Source organism: Mustelus asterias, chromosome 3, assembly GCF_964213995.1.
Source record: "Mustelus asterias chromosome 3, sMusAst1.hap1.1, whole genome shotgun sequence".
Taxonomy (NCBI): Eukaryota; Metazoa; Chordata; class Chondrichthyes; order Carcharhiniformes; family Triakidae; genus Mustelus; species Mustelus asterias.
Window position 1 is genome coordinate 92,216,687 of NC_135803.1, and position 9,563 is coordinate 92,226,249.

The 9,563-nt window shown below is 44.3% G+C and overlaps 1 protein-coding gene across 4 annotated transcripts in view; it reads left to right on the forward strand.

The window, feature by feature from the left end:
* The window catches only part of rnf123 (ring finger protein 123), a 406,183-nt gene that overhangs the window by 358,897 nt on the left and 37,723 nt on the right, over positions 1-9,563 (forward strand). The window lies entirely within an intron of this gene.

The following is a 9,563-nucleotide window of genomic DNA, read 5'->3' on the forward strand; positions in this document are numbered from 1 at the left end:
GTGCAGTGAAGGTCACTGCCTTTTATTACCTCCTTGTCGGTTAAAACTTCCCCTTGTTGAGAAAAGCTGGGATTGTTCTTAGAGCAGGAACAGTTAGGGGAAGATATGGGCGTCATCGTGGCACAGAGGTTGCTGCCACACAGCGCCAGGGACCCGGATTCAATTCTGGCCTCGGGTCACTATCTGTGAGGAGCTTGCACGTTCTCCCAGTGTCTGCGTGGGTTTCCTCTGGGTGCTCTGGTTTCCTCCCATAGTCCAAAGATGTTCAGGTTAGGTGAATTGGCCATGCTAAATTGTCCCTTAGTGTCAGAGGACTGGCAGGGCAAATGTGTGGGGTAATGGGATTGGGCCTGAATGGGATTGTTGTCGGTGTAGACTTGATGGGCCGAATGGTCGTCTCCTGCACTGTAGGTATTCTATGTTTCAATATATATCAAGATGTTCAAAAGTGAGGGGTTTTCCAAGAGGGTCAGGAATTTTTCATTTATTTGTTCCCAGGATGTGGGAGTTGCTGGCTAGGCCAGTATTTATTGCCCATCCCTAGTGCCCTTGTGAAGGTGGTGGTCAGCTGTCATCTTGAACTGCTGCAGTCCCTGAGGTGTAGGTATATCCACAGTGCTACTAGAGAGGAAATTCCAGGATTTTGACCCAGTGACAGTGAAATCAGGATGGTGAGTGGTTTGGACAGGAAATTGCAGGGGTTGGTGGGTCATGTAAACACAGGGCATGTGTTTACTGCCCTTGTCCTTCTAGATGGTAGCAGTCATGGATTTAGAAGCTGCTGTCTAAGGAGCCTTGGTGAGTTGCTCCAGATCATCTTGTAGATGGTACTTACGACTGCCACTGTTTTGTCAGTGATGAAGGGAGTGAATGTTTGTGAATAGGGTAGCAATCAAGTGACCTGCTTTATCCTGGATGGTGTTGAGCTTCTTTAGTGTTGTTGGAGTTGCACTCATCCAGGCAAGTGGAGAGTATTGAATCACTCTCCTGACTTCTGCCTTGTAGATGGTTGAAGATTTAGGATAATTGGCAATTAATTCTGAGGCAATTTCTTTCAGGCAGCCAGTTAGGATCTGGAATGTGCAACATGAAAGGAAGCAGCTTCAATGATAACTTTCAAAAGGGAATTGAATATAACATTGAAACTTGCAGGGGTGTGGAGGAAAGGACTAATTGGGTAGATAGCTCTTTAAAAGAGCTTGTGCAAGCATGATGCGCCAAATGGTCTCTTGCTGTACTGTTTGATTAAATTATTATAATCAAACTGGTCAGAGATCTGAAGTTGGTAATATGTTAATTTATAAAGCCACTGCTATGAGGCTGGATGCTGAAGAAAGGAAGTCCTGCAGTTATGGATTGATGTAGATTTATTATTTTAAATAAAACAATGACTAAATGATCTTTAAGTGTCGGTTGAGGCACAAATATTTACCAGAACAGTGGGAATACCCCCCATGCTCCTCTTTAAATAGTGCCATGGATTATTTTAGGTCCACCCAGATGGTTAAATGGGGCCTTGGTTTAACATTTCATCTGAAAGCTGGCAACTTCAACAGTGTTAACAGTACACTTACTCAGTAATATACAAAAGTGTCAGCTGGATTTATATTGTTAAGTTCTCTGGAGTGGGGCTTGAACCCACGACCTTCCTCAGAGGTGAGCTATCTCTGAGCCATGACTGACACCTTGATGTCTTCAACCCGAAAGGACAAACCATTTAAAATAGTTTGTTTTACACAACATCTCCAAGTGCACTTTGTTTCAGGGTGTGTCCTAGTTAAACTGGACGCAGGGTGCTCCTTCCAAACAACATGACATGGCATCTATCATTGGCCACTGTCTTTGTTTGACTCCTGATAAATTGCTCTTTAGTCAGAAGCAGCATTCCCGAGGATGTAGAGGTCACTATGGTGATGCAGCTGCCTGAGCACAGTGATGTGCACATGTAAAGCACATCAAAAGATCTTAATGATTTGGCTTGAGAAAAGTTCTGTACTATGGTATATTCTGATGAGATCTCCCCTTAACTTGGTTTGTAGACTAAAGCTTGGGCTTCCCGAATCTTTCCTTGCTGCTGTGTGGGTGACTGGTACACAGATTATTGATCCAGTGATGATAAGGAAGAGAAATCTATGTCCAGGTCAGGTTTTGTGACTTGAAGAATAACAAGGACATTGATATTGCTGCTCTTGTAATGTATCTTGCCCAAGTAGGTCTGTTAAGTTGGTGCTGTGCATACCTGTTGATAACGCATACTACAGTCAAGTCAGTTGGTACTGGATAGTAATTTCAATGATAGGGTGCTAATTTAACAAGCTGCTCTGACCTGGATGCTGTTAAGTTTCTTAAGTGTTGTTGTATCTGCACTGTCCAGCTGAATGATAGCAAAACTCTTCAGCCTCCTGCTTAATGATGGAGACTCTTATAGGAGTCAGGAGGTGAGCCTGTCACCCGCAGTTCAGTCACTGTCTCGATACTTTACCTGTGTCTGGTACCACATCTGTTAATAGAAGGCTTTACCTTTGACCTCAGTCTTGAAAGAATGTACACAGAAAAGACCATTCCACTAAACAGGTATGTGTTGATATTTATGTTCAACACAAATGAACTTTCCCTCGGTTTACTTCTTCTCAACCTTTATCAGCATATCCTTCTATTGTTTTCTCCTCATGTACTTATCTTGCTTCCCTTTGACTGCAATTATATATTTCACTTCAGCCACTTCGTGTCAGCAGATTCCACAGACTCACCACTCTTCTGAATTCCCTCACGCTTGGTTGTATTGAAGTTAATTTGCCAACTGCATGCCCATTCTGCATATTGCCTTGTATTTTGTTACAATCTTCCTCCATATTAACTATATCCATGAATGTGGTGTCTTCTGCACAGTTTAATGTTGTAATTCCGATTCCTCAGTCCCAAACTGAAAAGCAATGGCCCAAGCATTGATTCTATAGAACACCACTTCCCACCTTTGGCCTGTTTGGGTGATCGTATTTAATCATTACTCTGTTTCTATCCAATTTGTTATCTATTCAGTTACTTGTCATCTGACTCCCATACTCTGACCTTAGTCATGGGCCTACAACAAAGGCCTTATCTTAGGCCTTTTGAATGCCCCTTGCATGGGGTCCTTGGTACCATGTTCAGTTTAATGCCCCCTTAACATAAAGGGCAGCAACTTGCAGTTCTTCTGAAATTCAGCTCTCACATCCATATTGCACCAAGCGAGCATCTATGAACAGGTTATAAATGAGTCAATGTTGCTTAATGTCACTATTGACCTTCCATCACTTTGCTGATAATTGGATGAAGGTGTATAAGCCGTTGTGGAAATGGCAGACCTGGACAATTCTCCACATTGTCAAGATTTGCCACAGTCATAGCTGCATTGGAAGTGTTTAGCTAAGGGAGTATCTAGCAGTGCCAGTCTTCAGCACTATAATTCCAATGTTGCCTTCTCTGTGCCCAGTACACACAGCTGCTTCTTCCTAATACCACAGGCAGTGAACTGATTTACTTGGTTGGTAGCTTCTATGATGGTGGCTCCAACAGTAAAAGCTAAAGCGGGGTTATCCACTCAGCACTTTTGGCTGAAAATGCTCACAACTTTGTTTCTTGCCCTCACATGCTGAGCTCCATCATGGAGGCTGTCCATGAACAGCCTCCTCCTATCAGATGCTTTATTTGCTACCACAATTTGTGACTGGATGTGGTTGGAACACAGCTCTGTCTGCTGATACACCGTTACAGGATTGTTTACTTCTGTCCATTGCCTACTGCAGTCCACAGCACACTGCAATGCAGCCTCACTAATGTGGCTCCTCAGTCTACACTCCCCATTAAACCAGGGCTGATTAGTGAGGGATGGCAACCTAATAAAATATACAGTCGCCCTGTGTCTGATGGATGGCTGGTTTTGAGCTGCTGGGTCTTTGTTGTAAAGAGTTTTATAATGTCTTATGAGCAGAGTGAAAACGGTGGCAGATTTGGCCAACTGTGATAATATATTGCAGTCTCTCTCCACCTTCCCCCCCCCCCCCCCCCCCCCCACCACCCAACCACCACCCTCAAGCCTTTGTCTTTGTGTCCTCCATCATGAAGGAGCATTGAGAACAAAGAACAATACAGCACAGGAACAGGCCCTTCGGCCAACCAAGCCTGCGCCGCTCATGTTCCCAACTAGACCATTCGTTTGTATCCCTCTATTCCCAGTCTGCTCATGTGGCTATCTAGATAAGTCTTAAACGATCCCAGCGTGTCTGCCTCAATCACTTTGCTTGGCAGTGCATTCCAGACCCCCACCACCCTCTGTGTAAAATACGTCCCCCTGACATCTGTGTTGAACCTTGCCTCCCCTCATCTTGAACCCGTGACCCCTTGTGTTCGTCACCTCCAACCTGGGAAAAAGCTTCCCACTTTTCACCCTATCTATGCCCTTCATAATTTTATACACCTCTATTAGGTCGCCCCTCACCCTCCATCTTTCCAGGGAGAACAACCCCAGTTTACCCAATCTCTCCTCTTAGCTAAGACCCTCCATACCAGGCAACATCCTGGTAAACCTTTTCTGTACTCTCTCCAAAGCCTCCACGTCCTTCTGGTAGTGTGGCGACCAGAACTGGACGTAGTATTCCAAATGTTGGCCTAACCAACGTTCTATACAGCTGCAACATCATATGCCAACTTTTATACTCTATGCCCCGTCCAATAAAGGTAAGCATGCCATATGCCTTCTTGACCACCCTCTCCCCCTGTGCTGCCACCTTTAAGGATCTGTGGATTTGTACACCCAGGTCCCTCTGTGTGTCTATGAGATGTGAATTCAGACAGGTGTTTAATACCTCAATGTTATAACACTGTTTAACTAACAGGGCAGGGAAAACCCAGGGATGGAGGTAAAAGAGTTGGGATTAATGGGTGACAGATAACACTCTGAGAACCTGTGTGAAGTTTGCACGTTCTCCCTCTACCTGCATGGGTTTCCTCCGGGTGCTCCAATTTCCCCTCACAGTCCAGAGATGTGCAGTTAGGTGGATTGGCCATGCAAAATTGCCCCTTACTGTCCAAAGAAGTGTAGGTTAGGTGGATTGGCCACATTAAATTGCCCCTTCATGTCCAAAGATGTTAAGTTTAGGTGGATTAATCATGGTAAATGTGCTTGTCTCTTCGTGTCCAAAGATATTTAGTTTAGGTGGATTAACCATGGTAAATGCGCAGGGATTATGGGGATAGGGTGGGGGCATGGTGCTCTTTCGGATGGTCAGTGTAGACTTGCCTCCATCCGCATTGTAGGGATTCTATGGGATCAAGCAAGGGGATGCTGAGTGTCATCAACATATAGGTGTAACCTGATGTGTTTTCAAATGCTGTCATGAAGGACAACATGTAGATGAGAAATAGAGGGAGCTAAGGATCGATTATTGGGGCCTCCAGAGATAACAGTGTGGTTATTGGGAAGCGAATCCATTGCAGAAGATTCTCTGGTGGCAAATTGATAAATAGGCAAGGTGAGCTCCTCCCAACTGGAAGACAGAGGCGAGGCATTGAAGAAGAATGATGGAAAGTTTCAGATGGGTTGAGGAGAGATAGTTCAAAATGGTGGCAGTCACATAGATGATCATTTTGACTTTGATAAGAGCCATTTGGATACTGTGGCGAGGCAGAAACCTGATTAGAGAGAAAAAGTAGGCAGCAACATGTTCAATGATTTTGGTGAGGAAAGGAAGGTTGGAGATAGAGTCTGCAAGGTTGGTGAGATCAAGTTTACATTTTTGGAGGAAGGGGTGATCCCAGAGGATTTGAGGGGGAAGGGAAGAGTACCTGTGAAGAGAGAACTATTAACAGCATCAGTAAACATGGAGGTCAGGAACAGATATTGGGTGGTCAGCAGTTTGGTGGAAGGAGGGTTGAGGGAACAGAAGATGGGTCTTATGAACAAGATAAACTTGGAGAATATGGCAAGAAGCAGGTTAGAACCTAGAGAACGATTTGAGTTTACGGCTGGGGAAGCGAGCAACATTGAGGGAGATTTGAGTTGGTGGGCTAATGGGACACAAGTAAGGAGCAGGAGCAGCTGAACAGCTAGTTTCAACCTTTGAGGATAAAAGACCTCACATGGAGATGGTGAGCTCGAAGGGACGGGGTAAACCTGAGTAGCATGGTTATATGGAGATTCATGATTTTGGAAAGGGTTCAAAGGCACTGATCTCAGAAGTGAGAGAGCAAGAAGAGATGAGATGGAGTTTTAAATTACTGAGGATAAGAAGTTGCTAAGTGCAAAGACAAGGAGGAAATCAGTGAAACTATCTCAGTGAGGTACTTGTGTGGACAATAAAGAAAAATAATTAATTGAGAGGTGTGAGTGTTGGTCCAAAGTGAGATACTCAAGGGAGGTAAGGGGAGTAGGAGGACAGACTAAGATCTGATTTGGTCATGAGGGCTACACTATTGCCATGATAGTTTGAGCAGGGCAGTGGTCGAAGGAATGGTCAGGTGAGGAAGCTTCAGTGAGTGGAAATATGACATGTCTCAGCCATAGCTCCATCAAGGCCGTGATGCTTATACATTCATCTCCAATAAACTCATGGATGGCAAGGGTTATGTGGAGCTCCAGGATTTTTTGCTGTCTGCAGCTCTAAATAAAAGTTTATTTATTAGTCACAAGTAGGCTTACATTAACACTGCAATTAAGTTACTGTAAAAATTCCCGAGTCGCCACACTCCGGCACCTGTTTGGGTACACTGAGAGAGAATTTAGCATGGCCAATTCACCTAACCCGCACATCTTTGGACTGTGGGAGGAAACTGGACGGAGGGAACCCACGCAGACACGAGGAGAACATGCAAACTCCACACAGACAGTGACCGAAGCCGGGAATCAAACCAGGGTCCCTGATGCTGTGAGGCAGCAGTGCTAACTACTGTGCCACCGTGCCACCCGTCACCTATTAACCCCAAATCTATCCTTCTGTGAAAACAAATTAGTGGCATTGAAGCTAAATGCACCATGAATCTCTGGTCGTTAGTGTGATTGTATCTCACTGTTTTCAGTGGGAAGTGGATTTTTGGTGTCACATTATTTTCAGGCTGAATTTTTTATTCTTTCATGGGATGTGGGTGTCGTTGACAAGGTCAGCATTTGTTGCCCAACCCGAATTGTCCTTGAACTGAGTGACTCGTTAAGCCATTTCAGAGGGGGCAGTTAAGAGTCAACCACATTGGGAAAGTCAAGAAATGTGGTATGGCCTACAGACCAGCCACTATCGACAGGGCACCTGATGAGGTGGGTATTCCTGCACAAGTGCTAACCTAAATAGCACTAACTTGCAAGCTGGTAGCCCCAGCTTCCCCCCCCCCCCCCCCCCCCCCCCCCTCCCCTCACTCTCTCACTGGGCCTTGCAAAAACCCACCCAGCAACTGTTAAATATAAATAAGGCTCCCAATTACAGTTGGTAGCCTGACTTTCAAATGCCTCTCCAAAGCAGGGCATTCGTGCATCTTGCTATTCACCATCATAGAGATGGTGACAGGATGGTAGGTGCTCGTTGGGGTTGTATTTTGCAATTTTTAGTGTTTACCCTCTCATCCCCACCACTAGCTGCCTGCCGCCCGCTGAGAGGGTTATTTATCTTGCCTTGTATCTATATTTCCTCACATCAGGCAGTGTCCTAGTGAATCTATGCTGCAGCCTGTATGTTGCCTTACCAGTGATCTGACAGTGTGCAGTCCAACTGCACACTGTCAGCTGTGGGCTTACTAATGTTTTATGTGGATTCATCATTGATTTCAGTTTTTATATTCTTCCCCTAAAATTCAGATTTTCCTTTAATGTTTCTTCCTTGTTAATGCTCTTGAAGCTTTTAGCATGTGAGGAAGCACATTACTGGTCAGTTATCAATCTAATTATTTAACTGAGTGGGCATGTATGCATGAAATCCTGGGCCAGTAATTCTATCAATATTCAACCTGTTTAGTGGTCTGAGCTGACGGTCCAGGGGTTTTCCAGGTGACGGTGATAACAGTATGGTTTCATTATCTCCCTATTACAGTCTGAAACCTAGCTACCTGAGCACTTTTATGACATTCTCTCAATTATATGGGCTGTTACCATTATTATCATACAACAGGAAAACACAGCAATAAAATGAACTGAATATTCTCAACAGGAAGAAGCAAATGAGAAATGGAACAACTCATTTCAAAAGAGCTAATAAATGAAAAGTAGAAAATGAAAAGGGATGGGATAAAATGAAGAGGCACCATCAGGTGAAAGAAAGGCCAGGATAAGAGGAACACTAGGGAGCGCAAGAGAGGTCTTAGAAGAAAAGGAATAAGTGAGAGAACAAGGAGAGATCAGGAGAGAGAGAGTAAACAGGAAGGAAACAGATAGAGGACACAAACAAAAGAGGAAAGCAGGAACAGGATCAGAGAGAGACTGGACCACTAGATCAAATTCCTGCGATTCCATTCCTAACAGCACTGCGGGTGTATCTACACCTCATGAACTGCAGAGGTTCGAGAAGACAGCTCACCACCACCTTCTCAAGGGCAATTAGGGAATAAATGCTGGTTTTGCCAGTAACACAAGCATCCATGAAATCATTTTTAGAAAGAGGGAAGAGTTGAGTGAGACAATAGAGGAAGTTGAGAAGGAAAGAATAAAAGGGAAACATGTTAAAATGAGAGTCGAAGGAGGATGGTAAAGAAAGGAGCAAAGGTGAAGAGAAAAGGTAGGAAGAAGGGAAGGAGGGGAAAATGACACAAGAAAGGAAAGTATCAGCATCGAGGGAAAGGAGAAGGTGTGAATGGGAATGTAAAATGTAGTAAGTTAGAGCACAGGCCAACTGGGTATGATCAAAAATAAGAAAGAGAGAATTAGTAAAAATGTGAGAGGAAGGCAATGATTGAGAGTGATGAAGGAAAGTAATAATGAGAACTCAACACGTATAGAGAAAGGGAATGTGTGAGAGCACAAGAGGAAGGAAATAACAGAAACAACATGAAATGATGGAAAGCATGAGACAATGTGAACACTTGACAGCATAAGTGAAAGTGAACAATAGAGATCATAGAGTGAGGAAAGAAATAAGAGAGTGGAGAGAGAGAACAAATGGGAGAGCAATGAGAGAGAGAAGGAACATGAGAGTAGAGAGCGGGAAAAGAGAAAGAATGGGAGTGTAGGGAACGAGAACGATAGAGAGTGCAGAGAGTGGGGGGAGAAAAAATGGGACAGCAGCAAGATAGGGAACAAACAAGATAGCAGCGAGAGAGAAAATGAACAAATGGAAGTGCCGAAAGGGAGAAAATGAATGGGAGAGTAGAGTGCAAGAGAGAACGAATGGGAGCACAGAGAGAGAGCGGCGGCACTGGAGAGCAGAGAGAGAGAGAAAGAATGAGAATGGGAGAGAGAGAAAGAATGAGAATGGGAGAGAGAGAAAGAATGAGAATGGGAGAGAGAGAAAGAATGAGAATGGGAGAGAGAGAAAGAATGAGAATGGGAGAGAGAGAAAGAATGAGAATGGGGGAGAGAGAGAAAGAATGAGAATGGGAGAGAGAGAAAG